Source organism: Camelus dromedarius, chromosome 11, assembly GCF_036321535.1.
Source record: "Camelus dromedarius isolate mCamDro1 chromosome 11, mCamDro1.pat, whole genome shotgun sequence".
Taxonomy (NCBI): Eukaryota; Metazoa; Chordata; class Mammalia; order Artiodactyla; family Camelidae; genus Camelus; species Camelus dromedarius.
This window is the reverse complement of record NC_087446.1, coordinates 29,088,591-29,115,957: the sequence shown is the minus strand read 5'-3', so window position 1 is coordinate 29,115,957 and position 27,367 is coordinate 29,088,591. Positions and strand designations below refer to the sequence as shown.

Sequence of the window (27,367 nt, the reverse complement as noted above, 5' to 3'; positions counted from 1 at the left end):
CAAAAAACTCAGTTCCAATATCACCATTTCCTGGGTGCCTTCTTGCCCTCCTGAGGCAGAGATCTTTTTCCTGTTCTTTTGTCTCATTGAACTTACTATAATGGCTGTAATTATTGGTCTAAATATCTGTCTCTTCCTGCTTGTTTGAGGGCAGGGAATATATTTTAGTTATTTTGTTTCCCCAGCAGTTAACACAAGGCATAGTACTTAGACAGTGCTTATTAAATGATGTTATTGAATGCATGATTAAATTAATAAACTGGAAATATTAACTAATATGTACTTTGTAATAGAGTTTTTAGATTTAGTTCTTGAATATGATGCAGAAATGGAAAGAGAGGTGCTTCTACAATAAAATGATATGAGGAACCATTGTCATTGAGCCCCCTTGCCTCCCATTCCCCAGTCCCCACACTCCCACCCCCAACTCCTACCCCTCCTCCTGGGCACTGGAGGCCCATGGGATAGCAAGGACTTTTACTTACAAGATGGAGCAGGAAGTGGCCTGTGAACCAGGGGTGAGATGTCACGTTCACGCCCAGTCCCCAGAGATTCACTAAACGAAGTCTTGTGAAGAATTTTGTTAGGGCTAAATATTAGGAAAAACACTGGATTATTACACAGTACATTTTTCCCTAGTTTAAGCTAAAGGGAAAAAAAGTGAAAAGAGGGGGAAAGGCCAAAATTAAACAAGCCAGCTGGTTTAACTTCTCTTTTTACATATTTTCCTTTGCAATCCTCTCTTAGTCATAAAGTCTTTCTCAACCACTTCACAGCTTTTCATTTGGCTGAAATTTTTTCAGCTTTTTCTACATGCAAAAAAAAAAAAGTGCAGAATGAAAGGCTGAGTATACTGTGACTTTATTCTCCCTCTCCTCTATCCTTCCCCTCCCACTGAGACATACACACACACCATACACACACATACTATCCAACCGTGCCTGTTTAAAACCAGTTTCTGATAACAGCTACCCAGAAACAGGATCTCTGCTCTTTTTGAGAAACAAAGCCCATCTTTCTTGAGGTGCAAAGAATATTAGATGTTACTCCCTACTCCCTCCTGCCTGCCAGTGTCACACACTCCACTCCCCAGTCTACTTGCAGGCACGGCTTCGGAAGGAGCAAGATGAACAGCTGCTGAGCCACAATAGTTCCTTACAGAGCCAGTAAATAGACAAGGCCTAAGTTTCTTGACCTTCTCCACCTCTGCTCTCTGCTCAGAATGAGTGTTTTGATTCCGGGCTATGAGGGGGAAGGGAAGGAGGATAAGGGAGGCTCCTTTTTCACTTTGCCTTCCCTGTCCTTAAAAATAAAAGAGAGGCGTGTTCATTGGGAAATTTTGCTTAGTAATTTTGTTCCCAGTCTTAAAAAACAACCAAAAAAAAAAAAAAAACCACCCAAAAAGAATGTTGTGTGGCATGTGTCACACGCATGCACGTGTGTGTGTGTGTGTGTGTGTCTGTGTGTCTGTGTTTCACATTCCATCTTGAGAGAAGTTGCTCCACAAAAGACGCCACTCTTTCCTTCAGAGGCTGGGTGATTTGCTCAGTGGAGGAGAATCTCACTGGTATTATTCCAGCAGGTCACTGCAGTTGGACACGCTGGCCAGCGAGGGGGACTTTGAACACTGGTAGCAATTCAGCATTTCCAAGTGGGTAAAGATAACGTTAGCTCCTTCAAAGAAGCAAGTCGGAATCCATATGCTCTGTTCAGCTCTCAGACAAGGACCACCCAATAATGCCTTTCACTGTGTGATAAAGGGGCATTTCTTTCTACAAACTCTTCTTACTGGGCTGGGAACGTTTCATTTGTGTGGAGTGCCAGTGTAACCCTGGCTTGGTGGCTGCGAGCTGCATTTTGGAAGTGCCGGTCACCCCAGTCCATTGCCATACGAGCTTCCAACAGAGCAGCCTGATGCAGTGGATCCTTTCTTTTTTGAAAAAGTCAGCGCGTGAGAAGTAAATCAAAGCTGCGAGCCTTGCTTGCAAGGATGCCTCTGTGCAGAGAGCTCAAAGGAGATGCTGCTCACCCTCGCCCCTCACTAACAAAAGACCCACTAATCCTGATTCCCTTACACAAAAACAAAGTGTAAAACCAGCCTGGGGACTGGAAATAAAATGAATGCTGTGGGAGCAGCTGGCACATTAATGCCCCCGAAAGCACTGGGTGGCACCTCACCCTGAAACCCAATCACCCTGTCTCTGTGGGGACTGGGGTGGGACTTAGTTTTGCTACAACACAATGAAGTATATTTTTAACAATTTAACACGATTTTGGCAGAATGTAGGCATTGTTAGCCGGTAAATGCTTTACACACTCTCTGTAACTCTGTACCTCTTCTGTTCTCAGCCACCGGCCCCCCAGGAGTAAAAGCTGGGGAAAGAAGTGAATGCCCACAAATGCATTAAATCAGAAAACAATGGCTGTGCCCTCATTTTACAATCAAATACCACTTCTTCTGATGAGCCATTGTCTAAACCACCCTCGGTGATTTTATTTGCATTTCCTGAAGGCTGAAATCTTGCCTTACAGCTAGCAAGGTTTGTGTTTGATCACTGTTTTCTGAATTCTGTCTTTTGTCGGCTTCACTTTTTCTCAGAGTAAACCCAGCCCAGACTTCTGGGAAATCTAAGTACCAAATCTTCAAGGCAGGTTAGATAAAGAGTTATGTTTAGAAAGCTATATAGTTTTATTTGATTGTCTTGGTGTCAATGTCTGCTGATTCTGGGACTGACGATGAACAAAGTTGAGGAACACAGCCAGCTTTTCCTAGTATGTCAGCCATGTCCCATGCTGGGAATTCACAACTGCTGTGTGGTGGCTTGGGGGAGATTTATTAGGAAAGAGTAAGTTTTAGTTAATTCCAACAGCTCAGTGAAGTCATTGTGATTCATCCAAGAGTCCAGGTATTTCCTCCAAGGGAGGGAGAACTGTGAGGGAAAAGTGAGAGAAATATGTTGAAAAAGAGAATCATGGAAGAGAAAGAACATTCACTTGGGATTCAGGCTGCAAACAGAGAAAATCCCAGAGAAAGGAGCCCTTCTCTTTTTCTGAATGCTGCTCCCAGCTCCCCACGGCTCAAGGCCTCTCATAATTGGAGTGCTTCCCGGGGCTGCTGAGTGTGATCACACTTAATTTCAAGTAGCAAAGTCCATTTCAACCCATATTTTCACACTGATAGAGTGAATCTGAATAATAGCTATATTGAGGCTGGTTTTTAGATGACTTGCCTGGCCAATATGAATGTTACTTTTTAAAAAGACAATGTGTTTAATAGTTTAGAAACATCCTTTAGTTGATCCCAGAATGACCTCAGGAATCCTGTCAAGTGCAGCTTTTTGAATATGCTGGTCCAAAAGGAAGATTGTCTTCCAGTGTTCCCTCCCAGATTTAGCTTACTCTGTCTCTAGTGGGATTTTCACCCTGGCCCAGCCTAAGCGCCATCAAAACCTCTGCCTTCTCTTCAATTCCCTGATACCTTGGCTTCAGAGTCTAACTTGATTTTCTTTGTCTTCCTAGCATCTGACCAACCTTTCTCTGTATTTCATTGGTTTTGTTTCCTTTTCCAGGTCTCTCAATTGGAATCATTTCCCAAGGTTTGGTTTCTGGTTGTGTCACAGGATGCTTGTGCCCAGTGAAGCCTGGCTTTTCAGGGACCCAAAATGGCACAGCAGTTCCAGATTTCATGCCAAGACAGACAGAACAACTTCTAGAGGAAAACAAGAGGCCATCTCCTCTCAGGCCTCCTAAGGAGCTTCCTAATGGGATTGTCAAATCTCCTTGCCTAGATTTGTATCCCATGCACATTCCAAACAGAGATGGGAAAGACCATCATTGGCTTAGACTAACGAGGATCCACCTTCTAGATCCAGGTACAACTTTGTGCAAAGCTCACGATTGAGAAGAGGTAGGGTGTTAACGGAACCAAATAAGAATTCAGTTAGGAAGGTCGAAGTGGGGAAATGGTGTTTGGGAGACAACAGTGTCTACCACACTGCTTTTCTTCATCTTTCCTTGGAAACTCATGGGCTCTTAGATTTTAATAACCTCAATGCAGTTGAATCTCTTCATAATCTTTGGCCAGGATGCCTCCTGATTTCCAGTTACACATTCACATTCAAAGTTGTGATCTGTAGGATGTGAGGGCAATCTGGCTGTGACATCTGTCACCCCGTTGATTGCCAGGGTTGATTCAGCTGATCTGGCTGGCTAGGTGGGTGTCTCCTTCCTTCCTCACCACTCCATATGCGTCCCTCCTGAAGCTGCATGCTCAGTCGAAGAAGACAACCATCCCCAATAGAGGCGGACCGTATTTCTCCGTCAAGGGTATACGAGTAGCTGCGCTCCCCTGCTAGAACCTCCAAACAAGCTCCCAACAAAGGTGTGACCTGTATTCTAACTATGTAGTTGAAATTCAACTTCCCTTTCTTCTTACCTACTTCCCTCATACTCCATCCTCTTGACCTCCCAATCTCTGTTTATGGTGGCGCCATTCTCTTTACCATGTAGGCTTTGTCTTCATTACCTCCCTTCCCCCAGTCTATAGTCACTTAGTCACCAAGTCTTGTTGATTCTTCTTTGGGGGGACTTCTCTCATTCCTCTCTTTATTTCCATGCACCTAGACCAGCTGCTTGACGGGTCTCTTTTATTTTAGTCTCTTCATGTAGTAAAAAGATATCATATACATCTTCCAAACCAACATTTCAGTCATATCATCCCTCTACTAAAAAAGATCTTTATTCCTATTATCTAAGATTTAACACAAACTCCTTAGCCTCGTATTCAAATTGGCCTTCCTCAACTGCATTCCAATCTTCCTTTTCAGATATTTCTATTACTACTTCTCTATATGAACCCTTCATCAACCATAAAGTCCCTCTCATAGTCTCTCTAAACACATCTTGTACTTAGAAAGAGATGAGGTAGATTTGACTTCAGAGCTTGCCACTTGCTAGCTGTAAGTCTTTGGGCACACTACCTCACTTTTAGGAGACTCAGATTTTTAATCTATAAAATGATGTTTAGGTGAGGCATAAGTAAGAATAAGAATGTTCTTTGACTGTTTACTACTTTGGCATATTTAATGGGAAATATTATCTCTGTACTCAAGTATATTGGTCAATGCATTAATTATCTATTGCTGCATAACAAAGTACCTCAAAAACTTAATGGCTGAAAATAGTATTTATTGCAAAGTTTCTATAGGCCAAGGACCTGGATGTGGCTTTTGACTCAAGATTTTTTAATGAGGTTTCACTCAGGTTATTGGCAGGGACTGAGATCTCATCTAAAGTCTCAGCTGGGTTGGAGCACCTACTTCCAAGCTCACTCATGTGGTGTGGGCAGGTCTTGATCCCTCAGCACATAAGCCTCTACACAGGGCTGTCTCACAACATGGCAATGGCTTTCTCTAGGTGACTAATCTAAGAGACAGCGTGAGAGTACACCCAAGATGAAGGCCACATTTTTAAAAAATAACCTAACTTCAGAAGTGACATTCTGTCACTTATGCTACAGTTTATTCATTAGAAATGAACCAAGAAGTCCAGCCCATACTCAAAGGGAGGAGATTATACAAGGGCTTGAATACCAGTAGGTAGGTGTCACTGGCAGCCATCTTAGAGGGTGCCACAGTCAAGGACTTTTGGTTGACAGGAAATGAACTCAAATTTATTGAACTCAAAATTTCTTTAAGTTAAAAAAAATTAATTTATTGTAAGCATCTGTCAAAATTAAGAAAAAAAAGTGCAGAAACAGAGGGTTTCAGGAATGGCATATAGTGCACCAATCATTCCTTCTCTAACATTTTCTTTGTAATTAGTTCTGAAATACCGCAGCTCCCTTGATTATTCTCCTACTCATTGAGATAGTCATTCTCAGACTTCTTTACTGATTTTTCGTGTTCGTGATTTTTAAGTGTTGAAGTGCCTCAGGGATTAGGCTTCAAACCATTTCCACGCTCTGTTTGAACTCACTCCGTAGGAAGTGTCGTATAACCTCGTTTTAAAAGTCATTTATGCATTAGTTGGCACCAGCCTGGGTAACATCATACAAACCATGTGACTAAAAAGGGAAAGCAATTTCTCTTTTGGAATTTCAGTTTCAAATGTCCTAGGGGAGACTCTTACTGGCCCTAGTAGGTTACCTGACCATTGTTTGGACCTATCACTATGGCTGGGAAAACGGAATATACTTGACTTTGCACACTCTGTGCCCAGGAAGACTGAAAGTCATCGAATGAATTGGAGGTAGCCACTGGAAGAATCTCTGTGAACTAGACAGATGCCACACTTTGTGCCTTCCTCACAAAGTAACTGATGCTGATGTAAAGCACAGAAGTCGAGATGAACATTGCTAGAGCATTGACTTTAACTCATCAAGTTCCTGTGACGTCATATAGCAAACACTGTGACATTAATCTAATCTAATCAATTAATTAATTCATTGTTTATTAAGGACCTGATACATACAAGGCCCTGTGTGAGATGCATTAGAGTACTCATACATGTGGGGGAATAAGAGAGGCATTCAAACTACAACTAAATCACTGTCTATTCTTGTGACTCAGAGATACTTTTCCTCTGGGCAGGAAGCTGTCCTGCTTGACCTCAGCTTAGCACCAAGATCAGTTTAATCAGCCATCACCTGAATTTCTGACTGGTTTCTGCTGGTGATTCTTAGGTTGTACTACTGGGAAGAGCAACAAAACTAAGATTTATGTCAGTGTGGGATTAAAAAAATCATGCTGTGTTTCCTGGTCATTTATCAATGAAGCTTGCTAAGGAGGATTTCATTTCAAGCCTGTTTCCTCCAAGAGAGTGATGAACAAGTTGTACTCATTTGTAATTGTGTGAAGGACTATCTCCTGAATCTCAGCCTTGTGACCCTCCCCACCAAAAGGATGATCTGGGAGGTGAATAGGTTAGGGTTCTGGATCTCAAGATGATTGCAAATTGCTCCTCCCTCTCTCGGAAGTATTTAAGCTGCAGGCATTGAACTGATCAAGTGAAGCACTCATGTTCTTCTTTCCAATGATACCTTAAGGATGTGGTTCTCAAATGAGGTTCTCCAGACCAGTAGGATCTGCAGCCCATGTATACTTGTTAGAAATGCAAATTCTTGGGTCCTACCTCAGACTTCTCATGGATTCAAGGTATCTGCCCTTCTTTGGAGGATTTGGGAATGACAGAGCACATAGTAGGTGAAATAAAGTCTCCAGACTTAAAAACTATGTCTAAATAAAATATTTGACTGTCATTACCTGCACAGAAACTTATCAACAGCAAATAGATAAGGTAGTCTACTAAGCTTTTAAGAGAACTGTACATCAAGAGAAACTCTGAGCTTACCCAAAATAGCTTTTGCCTATAAAATTCTTTAAGTAAATTTCTAGGTCTCTAAACCCAGACCACCTGGAAGTGGTCTGCTGAAGCTAGATAACCCCAAGTGTTATAAGCTGAACAATTTGAGTGTCCCCTCAAAATTTATATGCTTTGAAGCCCTAGCATCCAATGTGATAATGGTATTTGGAGGTGGTGCCTTTGGAAGGTGATTAAGTTTAGATGAGGTCAGTGAGTGTAGGGCTCCCATAATGGGATTAGTGTCCTCATGAGAAAAGGAAGCTCCCCTTTGTCTTCTAGCCCCCACACCCTGTGAGAACACAGCTAGAAGGGAGCCATCTATAAGCCTGGAAGGGCCCTCACCAGAAACCGACCATGCTGACATCTTGATCTTGGACTTCCCAGCCTGCAAAAATGTGAGAAATAAATGTCTGTTGTTTAAATCACCCAGTCCCTGGTATTTTGTTATGGCGTCCCAAACTAAGACACCAAGGAAAGAAATATCCTACAATGTCTACCTCAGCTGTAGTTGTGAAAGATAATGGACAAAGAACTTCCTAAAGTAACTAGTGTTGGGGGTCACAGGGGACAATGGACAAGGGAAACACTCCTAGAGATTAGAACCATGGACTGCCAGCTGGGTCAACACTAAACCTCCCATTGCCATGGTCTTGTCATGGGTGTGCTGTTTCTGCCCTGCAGAATTTGGTCATTGCTGGGGAACCATAACAGCTGTGTATTTCCTTTTCCTTCTTCCCCCAAATACAGTTTTTTGTTGTAGTTTCCCTAGTCCCTTCACTACCATTTTTTATTTGGTTTAATAGGGGTAATAATTTTTAGTCTTAAAGCAGCCACATCTGAACCCAGCAAAGAGGAAAGCACACAGAGATTCTAGGCTTTGAGCAAGAAGCAGTAAACAGATGAAACTTGTTTCATGAATGGGAATGAGCACATAGATATGTTTGGGTAGCTTACTGGATGGAGTCCACTACTTAGTTCCCACTAGCCATTTCTCCCGTCTTCCTTAGTAACAGAACCCTGGGCCATGGCCAAGCTGAATGGTATAGGATAGGAATAAATCCTCTAGAAATTATTGTGTTTGCAGTAGTTATTCACATGCTATTGAGATCAGACTTAATTCATTTTTCTTTCCAGTGAAGCATGATAGCTATGAAATTGTTCAAGGGAAGATCATGGTAGTTGTAGAATGGACTTTTTAATTAATCAGCTGTCACTAAATTTAGCCAATAACCTAGTGAAGCTTCTAAATGTCCAGTCATCTGACCAATTGTCACATCTTTAAATGTTATTTATAACGAATATTCTTCAGTTGTGAAATGTTTGGCTCCATGGCAGCTCCCAGATGGGTATGAACTGGGTTACTCCAGGTATCAGGATTCCAAAATGAGTCTATTTCAGTGTTGAGATCAGAACTCAATCAAGATTTGTTTTTTCTGTGGTTCTGTCTCGGGCCCTCAAATCATACATATTGATATATTTAAGGAACTTAGTGCAATTCTTATCTCCATAGTGTCTATGTAATACGGGTGTAATTCAGTAGAAAATACATCTCTTTGTTACCCTTTAATCTCAAGAACAAAGGGATATTGAGGCAGAGCAGATTGTCTTAAAAATGGTGCTTCCTCCTCTAACTGCATCAATCTAATAATAATCTCAGTTAAGCAGGCTGTTGTCATAAAAATGGAGTGTGGAAACATCCACATAGATGGTCTGCTTTGCATTTTCTTAATTTTAAACATTAGACTTTACATTACTTACGGAATGTAAAGTCAACTTCAGCGTGAAAGTGGAATTTCTCTTTCGTTTCTTACATAGCTACTCATTTGAGAAGGATTTTTTTCCAGGTAATTCCTGCTCTGAGTATAGAGCTCAAGCTTACACACATACTTTCCCACATGTGATCCTAAATAGGCTGCTGAATGATAAGATGATAAAATGAACAAAAGCAACACCAGAAGGCTGCTTTTCTTTCTTCCCTTCTGTCTTTTTTAAGAAAAGAACAAAAGGTTTATTGTGCAGGCCTCCAAATGACAAAATAGCTTACTAAAAACTGCAGGTTCGGAGTCAGTTGATGTTTCACTGCTGTTTAAAAGCTCTTTCCACGCTTAGATTAACAAATTGATAATTGAAAACTATCTGGACATGTTATATGTTCTAGATATTAATCTGAGGCTTTCAGGAGTCCCTATACTTTCAGACCTTCACACTAGTTAAGCAGACTTAAGTCCTTTCTGGAAGAAGGAAGGGTATATAAATAAACCCATTGGTTGAATTAAATAAAAACAGTTGTTCCACATTTGTTGAGACAGCTTTCAATCTAAACGGTATTTATTTCTCTTATCTAATCAGCTTCATTAAAGGTGCAACTGCCCAGAGCAGCCTTATGAGAGTGATATACCCTGAAATAATCCAAATTAAATGATTTCTTAGGGCAGTGTTAAAGAGCCTCCAGATAATTTTACAATGTCATGAGCCAAAGGCATTAACTTCACTTTGCTGCTGCCTTTTTTTTTTATGTCAAAAGATGGAATTTTTTTTTTTTTCTGGAGAGATGTTTACCATAAGATGGTGTGTTTACATTTATATTCATGTGAACATAAACATCTCCCAACTGGAGAATTTCAAACAGATATCAAACAAAGGAAGGCTCTGCTGTTAAAACTAGTGTCCGTCATCACATAAACTACCAGAGTCATTGGCCAGTGTGATCAGCAGTGGGCTTTCTAGGACTCATACCGTTTTAGTGACCAATGAAGGTAGAGTTTGGGTCCTTCCAGTACACAGCTACACTGGGAATGTACAATTATCCTGAACACTTATTGACTATGGTGTTTTTCCAGGTAGTTTGTTTAAAATGTGTGTGCATGTGTGTGTGTGTGTGTGTGTGTGCGTTCAAGTATATACTTATTCCTTAGGGTCACAAGGTAAAATATATTTTTTACTAAGAGTCATAGTCAAAAAGTGTTTGAAAGCCTCTATGCAAGCATACTTCTCGCTGCTCCCTCTCACCTCTCACTTAGGGCTTATAACCCCTGGACTCAGAGCTCATATACTTATGAGATCTGTTGTGCTTCATGAGTAGATGTAACCAGACTCTGGCTTGTCCTTTTTCTTATTCTGCTTTAAAAAAAAAAAAATCTTCCTGTTCTGCATCTTTTAGTTTGTTCCCTTGCTTTAAAATTTTTGTGAACCATCGTCTTAGTATATAATTTTAAATTTTAAAGAAGTACTTGGATTTGAAAGCAGTTTTTGGATTTCCCTTACATTTGGTCTGGGTGGTGATTGTATTAAATCTGGCTTTTATGGAAACACTATCATTAAAAACTTCTCATGGTCTCTAGGGACAGGATTTGGAAACACGACACAGGCCTTTCTGATTAGGGGTGTGAGAACTCCCACTTGTTAGCAGTGGGTTTTGTTTTGTTTTGTTTTGTTTTGTTTTGTTTTTGACTTATAATAACTCCCAGCTAATGGTCTTATTTTAGAGCTATTTAAAGAAAGTCTAAACTAAAATTATAAAGGAACTAGATGAAAAACATTAACAAAAAACATAAGTAAATTTGTGTCCCCACCCCTGCAGTGCACAATCCTTCAAACCTTTCTCCTTATTTCTCTACCCTTTTCTTTGATTTGACTTGCCCTCCCTCCTCACCCTAGGGGGCCTGGCCATGTCTCTGGGCTCTAGAATCTTGTGTCTGCTTCTTTTCATTCTTTTTTCCCATGATCCTTCAGGCCTTCAGTTCTGTTCTGTCCTCCCACTATTTTTTCTTGAGTTTTCCATTGCCTTCCTTCTCTACACTGCTCTGCCATCCTTCTCTTCACTTCCCTTTATCCTGCATCTCAGAGGCCTCTTTTCCTTGCCTTTCTGTTCATTCTGCTATTAGTCAGAAGTCACCTTTAACCTTGGAGGATTTTTTTGGTTTGGGTTTTTTTTTTTATTTCCTTGAAATTAGTTTAAATCTGGTTAAATCTTTCTCTGGAAATTTTCAGAGCAGGAATTTACCAGCAAAGCAAATAACAGAGCATAAGATCCTATATTTCAGGAGGAGTTGTTTCGGGTAAAGGATAATAACTAAACATGCCCTTTGCCATTATAAGATACAAAAACTAGATAAGTATATACAGGAGGCAGATGGGAAATCAAAATATTAGCTATTGATAAATACTGGTATATACTGATAAGGCTGGACTAGAGACCCTGACTTGACCTGTGGTCAGAACTAAGCTTCCACCTTAAATTGTCCCTTTTTGCTAGTAGATTAGCCAGAGAACCAAACGGTGAGAACCTTCCCCAGATGTCTCTGAGCATGGAAGAGGCACGAATGAGGGTCTGCTGAGAACTATTGTTTTTCAACCTTGGTGATGCCCCTCTAATACTATTCCCTCCAGGAGCATTATGGTGAATGCAAGTGCACAGTGAATGCTGACACTCAGTCCCTAATTTTATCCCTTAGGTCAAATCATATGTAAGAATTAATTTAAATTAATCCACTCCTTTACTTAATACATCAACACATTTTTACAAAATTCTTTCTGAACATCTGATAACTTTCTGAGCACCAAGGACACAAAAATGAGTCGGACATGGACGACTCTGGCCAACGTGGTACAGGTGCAGGCAAATTAATTATACATAATTATGTGTAAAAATGTTGTTTTGTTATCTAGGAGTCCTGTATGGAAAGTCTGCATGGGGGAGGGCCATCTTTATTTGATAAGTGCTTTTTAAAATCTCTTTAGGCAAAATAGATAGGTTTTGTAAAACTTGAAGCTGATAAAACTTGGAGGGCTTTTTTGAGAGAATATAAAATTAGGTATTCAAAATCAAATTCAAAAAAGACTATGTAGAATGATAATAGAAACCACAGAAAAATTACTAAAGCCTTGGATATACCAGTCCCTTGCTTCTTTGTTCTTTCAAGGCATTTTTCCAGAAATACTCCGCTTTGCCGCCTGGCTCCTTGCTCCACTTCAAGTACTCTGTAGTTCCCAGTGACTCCCAGAACTCACGGCGGGGTGTGCAAGTGGGACCTGAAACTTAGTTGTCACTGGCTTCAGGGTGAATCTGCTCTGGGGCAAATTTCCAGAGTTGAGTGTTGGCTGAACCATGACTTCAAATAATGGAAGAGTAACTTTGCAAAAAAGGAGGGGCATCGAAGAGCTGCGTGCACTGTGGCTGCTTCCCAGGTCCCCACCAATCTTCAGGAAAAACTATAAAAAAAATCACATCGGGCCCATTGTGTTTGTGTTACTTATAAAGATGGGTGAAAAATTCCTTTCTGCATCTTGGTTGGTATGGAATCAAAAAAGAGTTAAGAAGTGAATTGACACATAAGTTACCTATCTTGCAGTATCGTAAATGCCATTATCTTTTTCTGAACTATGCTGGCTCATACAATATGTACGCCAAACCCTGACAAAGTATATTGTAAGAATGTTTGCACTTGTATCTGGTACTAGATTAATTTATGCTATATTATCTCTCAAACTGAAAATATCTACAATCATGTATTTTTTCCTGAAGCCTTCTCATGTATTTCTGACTTTAGTTAATGGCCCTTCATCCATGCCATCTATCCAAACAAGAATCCAAAGTCATTGAGTCTTGTCTATTGTACTAATGATATTTATGCTTATGTTTTATTCTCTTTTCCCTGTCTTGACCAGTGAGTGCCCTTTTAAAGAGCCCTACTGTCTGCTAAGATAATGATGGGTACTGATAAGTCATTCATTATTGAGATGATGAAGAGTGCAGTAGACAGAATAATACCCTCCAACAAAGATATCTACATCCTAGTCCCTGAAACCTGTGAATAGGTTACCTTATGGGGCAAAAGGGACTTTGCAGATGTGATCAAGGATACAGACCTTGAGATGGAGTATCTATCTTGATTTTCTGGGTGGGTCCAATGTAATCATAAGAGTCCAAATGAGAGAGAAGCAGGAGGCTCAGATTAAAAAAAGAAGGGAATGTGACTCTGGAAACAGAGAAAGAGGGAGAGAGGTAGGGGTGAGGAAAAGGGAGACTTTGAAGATGCTACACTGCTGGCTTTGAAGATGGAGAAAGAGGCCACCAGTCATGGAATGTAGACAGCTTCCAAACCTGAAAAAGGCAACAGAACATGTTCTCGCCTAGAGCCTCCAAAGCAACACAGCCCTAGCAAACCTTCATTTTAGCCCAGTAAGATCCATTTTGGACTTCTGCCTTCTAAAACTACAGAGTAATGAAAATGTATTGTTTTAAGCCACTATGTTTGTGTTAGTTTGTTATGGTAGTAATGAGAAATATTACAGTGCCAATAATTCATTCTTTGACACTGGGATTGAAATGGTCCAGTTATCAACCTAGAGTATTGAAAAAAGCTAACATTGTAAAAAAAAAATATATATATATATATAATATATATAATATATATATATAGTCACTAAAACCTTCACATTTCTTTTCCATGAGGCTTTTCTCTTTGTGTAACCCAGACTCTCAGGAACCAGTCTAGAACAAAAAGGTAGGTCTGTGCTACTTAGAAATCCCAGGTGACAAGAGAGAGGGGACTCTGATCCACCAGAGATGGGCTGTGGGTTTCACAATATCTCAGCCGAAAACCTGTGAAGTTGGGTGCACAATTATCTACTGCTGTGATGGTGGCCTTACTGGGCCAGGGTTTGGTGATTGAGGTGAGAATGATCTCACTCTCTCCAAAGGCCAAGCCATTTACCTAATACTGTCATATTTGTATCAGGAGATGCCTCCAGTCTTAGCCACTCTGTACCAGAACCGCAAAGCCCTGACTTTGAGGTTTTATCACTAGTCTGGACATCCTTTCCCTAAGAGGAAGCCCCTTTTTTTGGTTCTAAAATGAAAATGTGGCAGTAAAATGAAATCTTGGTAGTAAAATCTGCTGAGACCTCAGTTATCATCCCAGTCCATTAATGATGTAGAAAATCCATTTAATCTTCAAGAAAAATGTTTGGGATCACACACTCTTTCTTCTACAGAGGTAATTTGGTCCAGTGCAAAATTTCTCCTGCATGCCCTTATGACCAGCTCTCTACATTGAGGATATTGGGAAGAGACAGAAGACACATTTCTACCTTCCCTAGAGAAATAGATGCCTGTCCCCCTTATCTTACATAACTGCCTAGAAGTAGGAACAGCAAGTTACCAGGAAACCAATTTTCAATATTATAGAAGAAACAACTTGTCTGCTGCAGATTGTCACTGAAAGAACAAAACATTACAAGAGAGTTAAAAAGCTGAGTAGCACCTTTAGGAAGAGAGAAGTACGCCACATGAAGTCACAGTCACTTATGTTACTTGAAGTCTGGTACTGGCCGCTGTCCCAGTGAGCTGTGGCTGTGTATGTGTCTTCAGGGCTTCTCTGCCTTTAGAAACAGGGAATTGGTTGAATCACCACCCCACAAATACTTCAGTTTCTTGATAGAAGGTGACTGCTGAGTGCTGTATTTGATATGATCTTTTGGCAATCTGAAAACTGACTTTTAAATGGCTATTTCATTTGTGGTTTCCTTCTGCTTTCTAGAAGCTTATCAAGCTGTCTGGGGTGCCTCAATTCTGTTAAACATTCCCTGTTATTCTGTTTATTTTTATTTTACAGATATTTTAAGTTTAGGCTCTAATGACAAGAGAGAACAAATCTGTTTTTGTATTTTCACCAACATCTACCCTTCTTCATAAATGTGTATCCCAGGCTTTCATCTAGGCAAAACTAAACAAAGATACAAATAAACAAAGCCTTAACAATTTTAAAAAAATTAACTGAAAACATTCTGTCTTCCAGGCTCCAGGCCAGGTGCCAAAAATAGAAAAATGAATTAAACTTAGTCCCTTTTCTAGAGACACTCTCATTTTAATGGTGGATAAAAGCATGTCACCACTGTAAAGTACAGAATCCCTCAGTTGGTATCTGAGCTCCTGCTTTGTGTTAAGTCTCTGTAATTTCAAAAATAAACATGGTAGACATGAAATCTGCCCAGTGTAGCTTAGAGTCTGGTGAGGAGAGCAGCCTTTAAACTAATTTTCACAAGGATGAGCAATGTCTCAATGGAAAACCAAAGCACTGCATGGATATGTTTAACAGGGGCACCACTTCTAATTTAAAGGGGCAGGGCCAATATTAGTTTGAAAATGGTGGCAGTTGGGGGTTGGGTGGAGGAAGAAGGCAGAGAGAGGTGTTCCAATGTAACAGGTACCAAAAAGCCTCAAGGCTAGAAAGAGTATGAAGTGTCTGGAAAACTAAAGGCATGTTAGAGCTGGAATAGAGAGAGGGAAGGGAGGAAGGGTTGTGCATGGGTTGTGTTTTAAACTCAAGAGTAGATGAAATCTCTCAAAGATAAAGATATGTCAACATTGAGAACTTTTATTTTTACAATAAAAAAATTGTGCATGTCCATGTGCATTGCTTCAGCTACTTGTTCATTCAGTAAACACTTCTTAAATTCTCATTATGTGCTGGCGCTCTGGTAGGCACTGAGAATAAGGAAAATCAATAAGGCAAGGTTTCTATATGTACACAAAGTAGTTTGTATCATCATGGAGACAGATATAAGATATGATAAAAACCAGAAATGAGGAAACAATCCTATGTCCCTACTACTTTAAGAAGAGATGCAACTCTTATGCAGCTATTCTGAGATTTCTGGCCCAAATCAAGTCTAAAAATATTAAGGGAGTGCTAAATGGTTGTAAAACTCCAATCTGGTTACACGTCTGAACCTAGGCAGATTTTACAATTGCAAGTGCCTGAGTTCCTCCCTAGATCTAGTGGATTTCAATCTGTGGAAGCAAGACCCAAGAATCTAGAATTTTAAAAGGCACCCCAGTGATTCTGTATATATTCTGCAAGTGGCATTTGGGAACTACTGAGGCAGAGCATGACCTGTGAGGTCACAGTAACATTTTCCAAAATGTGCGCTGCAGGCTGATAATAAATGATGTTTGAAAAAAGGTTCAGTGATATAATGGGTTGAATTGAATTGTGTCCCCACCCCTCCCAAATTCCCAGTGCCTCAGAATATGACCTTATTTGGAGATGGGTCTTTACGAAGTTATCAAGTTAAAATGAGGTCATTAGGGTAGACCCTAATCCAATATAACTGGTATCCTTATCAAAAGGGGATATTTGGATACAGAAATACAGGGCAAACACCACGTGAACATGAATATGGCCATCAACAAGTCAAGGAGAGAGGTCTGGAACAGATCCTTCCCTCACAGCCCTCAGGGGAACTAACCCTGCCTACACCTTCATCTCAGATTTCTAGCCTCCAGAACCATGACCAAAATCACCTAGTTTGTGATACTTTCTACGGCAGCCCTAGCAAACCAATACAAGTGGTTAATAAGTTTTGGAAAGTATGAGTTAAAGAGCGTTAAAATGGTTTTTCTTCTACAGGATCCTCAGAAACTCAGATGCTAATCTCACATGTTAATATGTCCCACAGCCCTCTGGGAGGGAACAGTGTCTGCATCTCATTTCAGGTTTGATAAGAGAGTGCTTTTCATTTGTTGGAGAGTATCTCAGAAGACTAGTGTTCTGTGGTTCTTACTTGGGGAGATGTTGGGCTCATTTCTCTTGAGGAAGTAGTCATGCTGTGGGTCTCACAACTGCAGAAAGGTCAGCTTCATGGAGCTTGGCTGCTTTTAGTAAATAAGCATAGGGGTGAAAATTTTTAGGTGCATTTATTCATTCCATCACACCACCTGGAAAAAATGAGCTCCAAAGGCAGGACTTACTGGAAGTTATCAGAAGCCATCTTTCTTGATCCATGAATCTTTTGATTCCTTTTATTTTACATCAGTGATGCTGGAAGCAGCCTTTGGAAGGGAACAGAGCCAAGAAGTACTTTGTTGTCTCCCTTCATGGGAGTAGTTCAGGAAATGTAGGAGAAAAATATGCAAGAGTGATTCTATCAAATTGAACCACCATTTCACATTTGTCTTCCAAGCCCTCCATTTATTCCTATTGCTGTTCCCTCATAGTTTGCCAACATGGTGATCCATCTTTGTTGAAATGGAACATTGGGAGAGAAATGGACCATTGTTATTGTCAATGGATAAAATAAAAATACGACTGCAAAAATTTAACTTGAATTATTTTAGTTATTAAACACACTCAGAGTGAGGGAAATGTGAACTAGATGAGTCCAAGCTTTTTAAACTTTCGGAGAATTGCACTACTTCAACCTCTTATTTCTCTGATGTGTTTTACATTATTTAAGGCTAGACATATACATATGAAAGTTTTAGACTTGATATTTGCTCTATAATTGTGACAAATGTTTGTGACTGTACCCCATGAAAAGTTGAGATCACGTAAACAGAACATTCATCAATCTTTGTTTCATATTTGTAAGCCATTATTTATAAACACTACCCATCCTTTGTAGTTCAATTCAGCTCCCTTTTAACCACCCCCACAAGCTGGTGATCTAACTTATTCCTTGTTTGTCTCCAATCTGAACATGTCCCCATAACCTGTGTTCATCAAACAAAACCAGTGCCACTTCCAACAAAAATGCAGTTTCTTTGGCTTTACTTCCAGAGTTTCCAACTTATTAGGGCTGGATAAGTTGAAAAAAAAATCTATATTGTTTGACAGGCATCACAGGTGAGGCTGATAATCAGCTTGATTTGAGAGCCAGAACTACTCATTTGGCATTTCTGTGTACTGCCTTGTACTGTTAGGGAGCCTTCCTCATCTGGGATTATCCTTTCCTTAAAAGAATTAAATTTTTAAAATTTAAAGACCATATTTTTGATCACTGGAAAGTTATTTTAATGCTATTTTTTAAATCTCTGTAAGTGTGCTTTTTTGTTGTTGTTAAATAAAAAATGGTGGTTATCTGTGTCCTCCAAAAGTTTTATTTTAGCAGAATATTCATCTTTGTTTGTGGATTATTATTCCTCAACCTGACTAGTTCCCTTGAGGTATTCATTACCTTCACTGCCAACCCTTGGTTCTATTTGCCTAGATTAGCATTGAGGAAACTTGAGTTGCAGGAATGGAAGGAGATACAGCAGGCTTGGTGATACAGCAGTCTTGGTCCCTGTTGGCAAATTGTCAAGAGGACGTCACTTTCCCACAAAGCGTCAAGGTAGTCAACCAGCCTCAGGGCAGGGAGGACTGGAGCCCATCTGTACAGCTCTGTCCAAACTCCTCCAAAGCCAAGGAGACCAGCAGGTGCCCTTAAGATCACCCTCAAGCTGCCACACTGCCCTTTAAGGGTTCACAGATCCCCCAGGGCCACCCTGTCTCCAGGAAGCTCGGTGCTCTGACTCTTGCTTTCAGTTCATCATTGCTGGTGTGTGGAAATCAGCTCATCACCAGCTCTCTCCAGCTGGGCTTCCACAGATGAAAGGTCTTGCATGCATCCTCCAGACCCTACCTAGCACCCTACCCTGAAGGTGCTCTGCTTAAGATAGGTGGCTGGAAGCTGACTAGAATTAGAATGGAAGCAGGGCATAGAAGAGAGGATAGCAGTGTGGGTGCTCAGGCCACCATTTTCTCAGAATTATTGAAGTTTCCATCTGTGTTATGTCTGATTTCTCCAGCTAAGGAGCTTTGGATATGTATTTTGAAAGCAGAGATGATAATAAGCTCCATATAAAATTGGCATTGAAATCAAAGCTACCACCATTGCACACTCTTTCTGTGCCAGGCACCTGGCTAAGTGCTTCACATGCGTTAATGCCAAATGAGATAATGACTGCTGCACTTAGCACATTGCCAGGCACAGGTGGGTGCCCGGTCCATGCCAGTTGTTCTCTGTTCTTGCTCTTAGCTTCTGACCACAGTGAGGGCAGATGCTGTCTCTGTACATTTTTATGTTCTCCCATCCCTCCACACTTTACACCCTACCTTGCATAGAGGTACTCAACTTACTTGTTGGTTGACTAACTGAATACTGTACTGTATACTTCCAAAAGGCAATTTCCTATTTTCCTTATATTTAGTCAACTTGATTAATTTTTCATGTTTCTAAAAGTCCTAGCTGAAAGTTCACTTCTTTTGCAAAACTGCATGTAATCTCTATCCTCTGATAGAATCTCATCTACTCATTTTATAGATTGTTTATCTCTAATTCTACCTTGTATTCAAGTTATTTATGCATATGAACTATATCCCGTACTAGAATTGGCACCTTTTTTTGTCTAAGTCAAGGGCTGTTCTATATCTGAAATTCCTTCTTTTGAAACCTTGCCCATAAAACAGGAAATAAAGATTAGAGGAATCTTTTCTTCATTTCTTTGTAAGAAAAAGCTGTCAAATTGGGAATGGATCATATGAAGCAAGGCAGCTTTGTAAGGTTAGAGGGTGGATGTACGGGGAGAATATGGTAGAATATCCTAGTTAAAGTGCTGTGTTGACCTACCTTGGACATCTTGCTCTCTCGTGAGTACTTTTTCATATGAGGTTTTCTTCCCCATTAATACACAAATGCTTTTCTCCTCAAATAAATTAGCATATCCATCTTAACTGACTCAGATTTTCTTTTTAAATGAGTAATCAATATTTTAGTATAGGCACCTCATATTTCACCAAAAATTTCTTTTATTAGTAATTGTATTTTGGAGTACAGCTTTTTATGTGTTAGAATCTGGCTCTAATGTATGACCAATAGCTACCCCAGCAGTAGGTGCCAGGGTTCTGTTTGATATAATACACCTTTATTCATTATCTAGTATGGGCTCTGCCTTGTGATAGGAACCTTTAGGAGAACCAGACTTGAATCCCTGCCTCAAGCGGTTATGAGACAGGAGGGAAGGGGGCAGGGCACAACCAATGAAGGAATGACACAGCAATTGAGGACAGGGCAAATTGGTTAGAACCAAGATGGCAGAAATTCAGCTCCCACTTCCAGAAGACCTTGAGTCTCATGGCACAACCACAGGTGCCATGACAGTTCCAATGTTGACCATAAAATGTCAAAAAGTGGGTGGGGGCCCAATTCCTGGAAATCCCTGCCACTTCCCCAACATAGTTGGAATAATCCTCCTACTTGTTAGCATATGAAATTACTGAGCCCATAGAAACTAACAGCCTTGCACCTCGTGATGGCTTTCTCTCTTGCCTTCTGAGACAGCCAGCACTCAGTACGGAGTGTGTATCTATTTTTACTTTAAGCAGAACACCCACCTCTTGGCCTCTCTCCCTCTTGCCTTTTGAGATGACCTGCATTCTGCCTCTAGAATGTGTATCTCCTAAGCCGCTCTCCCTTCTGAGTGAGATGTACTGCACTCTGTGGTGTATGTATCTCTCTAAATAAATTTACTTTCACTTTACTATGCCTTGCTCTTGAATTCTTTCCTGTGCGAGGCAAGAACCTATTCTCTGGCAACAGTTAGAAGACTGCAGAGGTCAGGAAGAAAGAACCTGGATATGGACATTTACACACCAGGGTTTGAGTCCTGAAAATGCCACCTATACACCTTCTGGAACCATAATGATCTTGATGTACAGCAAGCTTCTAATGCATATTAACTAGTATTATTGATAAGGAAATAGGATACTTGGAAAAATTTACTGAAGTGCATACTACTGGAAGGCATAATCTCAGTTTGATTTATTTTTGAAAATTCCACAATGCTCAGCACAGTATCCTATTATAGATGTTGTGGGTAAACTTCCAGAATATGAAGTTGTCACTGGAAGGTGGCTGCCCCATTGGGAAATACATTTCTCAACCATCTTGCATCTGGATGTGGCTATGTGATTTGTTCATTCCAATAGTGTGTGAGCAGATGGTGTTATAAACAGAGGAGCCTTCAAAAGCTTCTTTTCTCTTATCTTGGATAAATGTATAGAACTCCGAGGCTCTAGAAGATGATGGAGGCAAAGGATGAAGGGATTCTGGCTCCCTGAATCTAAGTCACTCTCACCACACTGTTTCTGTTGATAATTAAACCTTTACAGCATTAAAATTTGGCCATTGAAATTTGGGGGTTTACTTATTACAACAACTTGCATTACATTAACTAATACTGCTGTTCAGCAAATTTGTGGAAATAATAAATGGGCTGTATAACTGAATCACTCATAATACAATACCTTTTATTATTTTTAACAGCAACTTTATTTATAGTTGCCAAGATATGGAGGCATCCTATGTGCACATCAATAGTTGAATAGATAATGAAGATAATGAAGATGTAGTATATATATATATATATATATATATATATATAGGAATACAACTCACACAGAAAAAAGGATTATTTTGCCATTTGCTGCCCTTCATTCACTTTTTTTTTTTTTACTTCAAAAACCAGAATTTTATAACTGGCAGAGACATTTCCATTACATCAAAAACAACAATAAAAAAAAACACCTAGAAATAAACTTAACCAAGGAAGTTACCTTTACTCTGAAAACCAAAAGGACACAAAGAAATGGAAACATTTCTTGTGGTCTTAGATTGGAAGAATCAACACTATCAAAATGGCCACACTACACAAAACAATCCACAGATCCAATGCAACTCCTGTCAAAATGCTCACGACATTCCTCACAGAACTAGAACAAACAATTCCAAAATTTGTAAGGAACCACAAAAGATCCTGACCAGCACAAGCAATCTTTTGTAGGTCTCTCTCTCTCTTTTTTCTTCTTCTTCTTTTTGTTCTCATTTCTTATGGTTTGATGACTAGAGAAAGTCCTTTAACATTTTTTGCAAAGCTGGTTTGGTGGTGCTGAAATCTTTTAGCTTTTGTTTATCTGTGAAGCTTTTGATTTCTCCATCAAGTCTGAATGAGAGCCTTGCTGGGTAGAGTATTCTTGGTTGTAAGTTTCCCCCTTTCATCACTTTAAATATATCGTGCCACTCCCTTCTGGCCTGTAGAGTTTCTGCTGAAAAATCAGCTGATAACCTTATGGGAGTTCCCTTGTATGTTATTCATTGCTTTTCTCTTGCTAATTTTAATATTTTCTCCTTATCCATAATTGTTGTCAATTTGATGACTATGTGCCTTGGTGTGTTCCTCTTTGGGCTGATTATGTGTGGTACTCTCTGTGCTTCCTGGACTTGGGTGACTGTTTCCTTTCTCAATTTGGGGAAGTTTTTGATTATTATCTCTTCAAAAATTTTCTCAGGTCCTTTCTCTCTTCTCTTTCTGGGACCCTGATAATGTGAATATTAGAGTGCTTCATGTTGTCCCAGAATTCTCTTAAACTATCCTCATTCCTTTGTATTCTTTTTTCTTTTTCATGTTCTCAAGTAGTGATTTCCACTAATCTGTCTTCTAGCTCACTGATCTGTTCTTCTGCCTCATTTAGTCTATTCTTGATTCCTTCTAGTGTGTTGTTCATTTTAGTGATTTTATTCTTCATCTCTGTTTGGGTATTCTTTATATTTTCCAACTCTTTGCTAAAAACTTCACTCTGTGCATCAATACTCCTCTTGAGTTCTCTGAACATCTTGGCCACCATTACTTTAAACTCTTTCTCAGATAAATTATCTATCTCCTCATCACTTATTTCTTCTTCTGGGATTTTATCTTGTGCCTTGGCCTGGGAGATATTCCTTTGCTGCTTCATATCTTCTATCTTTCTGTGTGTTTATGGATTCCTTCCACAGGCTTTGGGGTTATTGTTTTCTTATTTCTAGTATCTGCCTCTGGTGGATGAGGCTGGACTAAAGGCTTATGCAGGTTTCCTGGCAGGAGGAGCAGTGCCTGCCCACTGCTAGGTGAAGCTTGGTCCTGTACCTCTGGTGGGTAGGGCTGTGTCTAGAGGCCTTTGTAGCTTAGGAAGTCTGCTGATGGGTCCATTGTGGGAATGTTTCATCTTAGTTCTCAGCTAATGAATGAAATAGAAAGCATTTGTCTGTATGTTTTCTCTTTAATGTATTGTATATTTTTGTCTTTTTATATAGAAAAATAGTCAATAATTCCCTTACTGAACTAAAGAATAGTTAGAAAAGGCTGCTAATAAAGCATTTGTGTTTAGAAGTGTAATGTCTTCCTGTGAGTTATTTTATGGGTGAAGTGTCTGGAATTGTTTATGAATACTGAGTTATAGTTTTTTTTCTTTCTTTCTTTTCTTTTCCTTTTTTCCCCCTTCTTTTTCTTTTTTTAACCAAGAGAACTTAAACATGATATAAAAAAAATCTTATCTTGTGGTAGAAATGTCAGCCACATTTGCGTTTACTCCTAGGCTTCCCCTAAAAGGAATGACTTTTACACATAACAGTAGTCTTGGTTTTATAAGTGGTTGGTAATATCTGCAAATGTATAAAGCATTCATTTTCCAGGAGCACTTTTCTCCCTGGTAACACACCAGGATATACAAAGTGTTGTTATTTGATTTCTTTCTTATGCTCGAACTCCCAGATGAGTTGAAATTCAACTTCACAGTCAAATGAGTAGCCATTTAAAGCTCAGGTATATATTTCCTAAGACCCTCTCAAAGGGTATATAATTGCTTATGTCTTTCCTAAAGATAGCAAACTGAATTTTAATTGGACCTTGCCTTTCCCAAGAGATCATTATACCTCTACTCCAAGGCCATATATTATAAAGCTTCAGTGTGAATTGGAACATGGAGCCCATTTGGGGTTTAATATTTAAAATTGAATTTACAGCATCTGACATCTGAGTCATTTCAGCAACCCCCCAACTAAAATTTTATTTAATTTGAGCCCCTCAAAAAGTGAACACACACACACACAAACACACACACAGATTTTGCATGTCAAAATTCTGTAAGCTTTCAGACTATGAAAAGCAGTTTGTTTTCTCAGGAAATAAGTCCCAAAGGGACTAGTTCCAAAATTTTCTTGTCTCAACCCCACCTTGACCTTGTCAGAAGCAGTGGAAAAGTTTATATATATATATATACTAAAGACCTGTTGAGTCAGAACTGAGCCTAGAAGAACCTCAGCGTGGCACAGAATGACTCTTTTCATAAGAAGGACAGAAATGGAACCAAAGATCAGCTGATGTAAGAGCACATCTAGAGGTAGAATCCCCCTGATCTTAGAAACAAGCAAGGCAACATTTAAAAAGAAACCCAAAGACTTGTATGGCTAGTTCACCAGTACTAAATAACATAGCCATGTGCTTCTCTGTTCTTTACAGTTTAAGAATCCATGTAATTTTCCTGAGGTAAATTAGACTATGAAGACCAAGGTTAAAAATACTGTGAAAACATCCCAGAGAATGCTGAAGAGTGGAATTCATAGTTTAAAACTGTAAGGGGCAGTGTTATGGTCTTGCCTTATACCATAACAAAGTGGACCTTTGTGTATTATATGTAGTTAAGATTAGCTTTTTTTTTTTTCCCCTGAAAAATTTAAGTGGTATCTTTATTCCAGATTTGAATGTTTTAGAAATCTGGATTTTTTCCCCCTTAAATTTGTAGACATAGACTTGGATTGGCAACTAGGGTACCATGGTAGACAGTATATCTCTTAATTTTCTGAGATGTGATTTCTTCAATTATATTATAAGGGGGTTGAAGTAAGTAATCTCTAGACCAGTAAGAGTTACAACATTTCATGGTTCTAATTTCAAGTAGCCTTTTCTCTGTTTATACCTCTCTAGATTTCAGCATTTTTCTGCCATGGAGTAAAACAATATTTGGATTACACACTCTGTATACTCAGTCCTGGAATTTTAGACAGGCTTCAATTTGTCCATTTATTTCTATTTAATTATCTTAATTAACTTCCTCTGATAATGGATCTCTTGCTTCACCTTTCTTTTCTTAATCTCTCAATAGTATCAACAGCTTCTCAGTTTCTAGATTCAAAACATTGAAGTTTTCCTCAACTGTTTATTTTCCTTTGTCCCTAACATCAAATCAATCATGCATTTCTGTTGGGTGCACCTCTGGAGAAGGGGAAGACTAGTTTTACAAAACAGAGTAATAGAATTGCAGAATTGGAAGGGACTTCATTTTTTGGTTCACAGATTTTTTATAATTTCTTTGAGGGTCTGAAGAAATATATGCTCCGTCTCCCCAGGAAATATATATATATATATATATACTTTGTTGTTGTTGTTTTGCATAAAATTTCTAGGGATTCATGAAATTCACCTGTGGATCTCAAATTGAGACTCCCTCAACTGAGTCAAATGTCTCTAAAATCAGAATTTCACTCAAGAACAACCCTAGTGGATGGCTTTCTGCATCTGCCATGGAGCTTTCTCTTGCCTTGTTTATAACTTCTATTGAAACTTCTATTGTTGGAAACTTTGTTTAGGGGTAAAATCTGTTTGCCTGTAGCTTCCAGTTCACCCTAAGTCTTCAGTATTTGAAGATATCTCCCATATCTCTTCAAATCTTCTATTTTCCATGTTAAATATTTACTATCTCTTCAACTGTGCCCTTTTTTGGCATAGCTTCCAGAATCTATTCTATTCATCTTTCTCTAGACATTCTTTAGTGTTTTTATTTAATTTTGTTTCCCTAAGATAAATAACATTCTTCATATGTGATATGAATAACCAATGCAAAGTTCTTAGAAAAAATTTTTTTTTTAATGGCATCCAATCTTGACTCTTGGCTTTGCTATTTTCTAGCCATTTTGACCTAGTGCTGGTTACTTAATCTCCTCTGATTTCTCACCTGTAAAATGGGGAGAGTTATACCATCATTATAGTTTGTTATCTTAGCACATATGAGGTACTCAATAAATGACAGATGTTATTTTTATTATTCAGGTTAAGATTACCTGGGGTAATTTGGAGGTTGTATCACATCTGATGATGGACAATAAAAATCTCTTAAATATTCTTAACCAGTATTAAACTTTGACCTCTCCTACCCTAAAGCTGCAATTACTACTGTGTTTAAATTTAAATGCAGAATTTCATAATTAATTAATAATGCTAAATTTTATATTGGGTTTGGTCCACATACTAGGCTCCTGAGATATTACTGAATCCTGATTCTGTCATTCAGTGTGTTACCTGTCCTTCCAGTTTTGTAATCTCCAGTCAAGTGTAGAATCAAGGACCAGGCTCAGCAGCACATATTAGTCACTTCTCCCCAAGTGGACTGTAATTCATTAAACAACTCTCTATCAGGACCAGTTTGTCATATACCTTGCTGATAATATGCTATGCTATGTATTTGGGGTTCCCCTGACCTAACTACCAAAAAAAAAAAGGAAAAGAAAGAAAATGACGTTAGTATGAACTCACCATTATTCAGTTGTTTAACTGAGTTCTTTCCAAGTCCTGTAAGTCATAACAAAACTATATTAGAAGGCAGGGAATGTACCTTATTTGTACAGAGCCTAACAGATTTAGCTGCAGTACTTCCCTAAATGTATAATAGATCGCTTAGTTGACTCTCAGATCAAAGTGAAGACAATTTCAAGGGCAAATAAAGGGAGAAAGCCTGGTTCTTCAAAACATGACCTAGTTCTCTCGCAAATATCGTGCCTCTCAATTCTTCCAAAGAATGTCCGTGAACCATGACAGCAGAGCTCATTAGAATCTCTAAGGCAAAGTGTGGGTAGCCAGCTGTGAGTCTTCTCTCCTTGTCCAGACTCTCTAGTCTTCCCCAAGCTCAGGGATGGGAGAAGCAGAAATAATAAAATGGACATTTATACCATCCAAAAGATCTGCTAAACTGAAACTCTCTGAGAAATCCTTCAACAATCTTTATGAATGAAATTCTTTTAAAAAGTTTCTTAGATGAATTTTCCAAACATCTTTCAGTGCTAAAATAAAAAAAAAAAAGGACTCAATGTTAATACCTTTCGATGAGCTCAGTCTGTTTTGCTGTTGCCTCCAGCTGTTACATGAGTTAGTTATGTTTGGAAGGACAGCTTATTTGGCTGGGAAGGTCATGGAAGGGAGTGTGGAAGAGGAGGGGCTTAGAGATGCCAGACAGGCAGGCGAGCCAGTAGACATACATGGACAGACTCAGCAAGCTCCTCTTACTGTTAAGAGTGTGCTGCCTGAAACGGAATCTAAGGATCAAGCCTGGGAATGCAGGAGGACAGTGACCTCTCTATGAACCTGGCAGTGAACTCT

General features: G+C 39.3%; 1 long non-coding RNA gene across 1 annotated transcript; it reads right to left on the bottom strand.

The window, feature by feature from the left end:
* Positions 1–513: 513 nt before the first annotated feature.
* Positions 514–27,150, bottom strand: LOC135322470 (uncharacterized). Its single transcript, XR_010383044.1, has 3 exons — positions 27,088–27,150; positions 26,528–26,563; positions 514–589 (listed from the first exon to the last, which is right to left on the bottom strand). It is a non-coding gene; the product is annotated as an uncharacterized LOC135322470 (long non-coding RNA).
* Between the last annotated feature and the right edge of the window lie 217 nt (positions 27,151–27,367).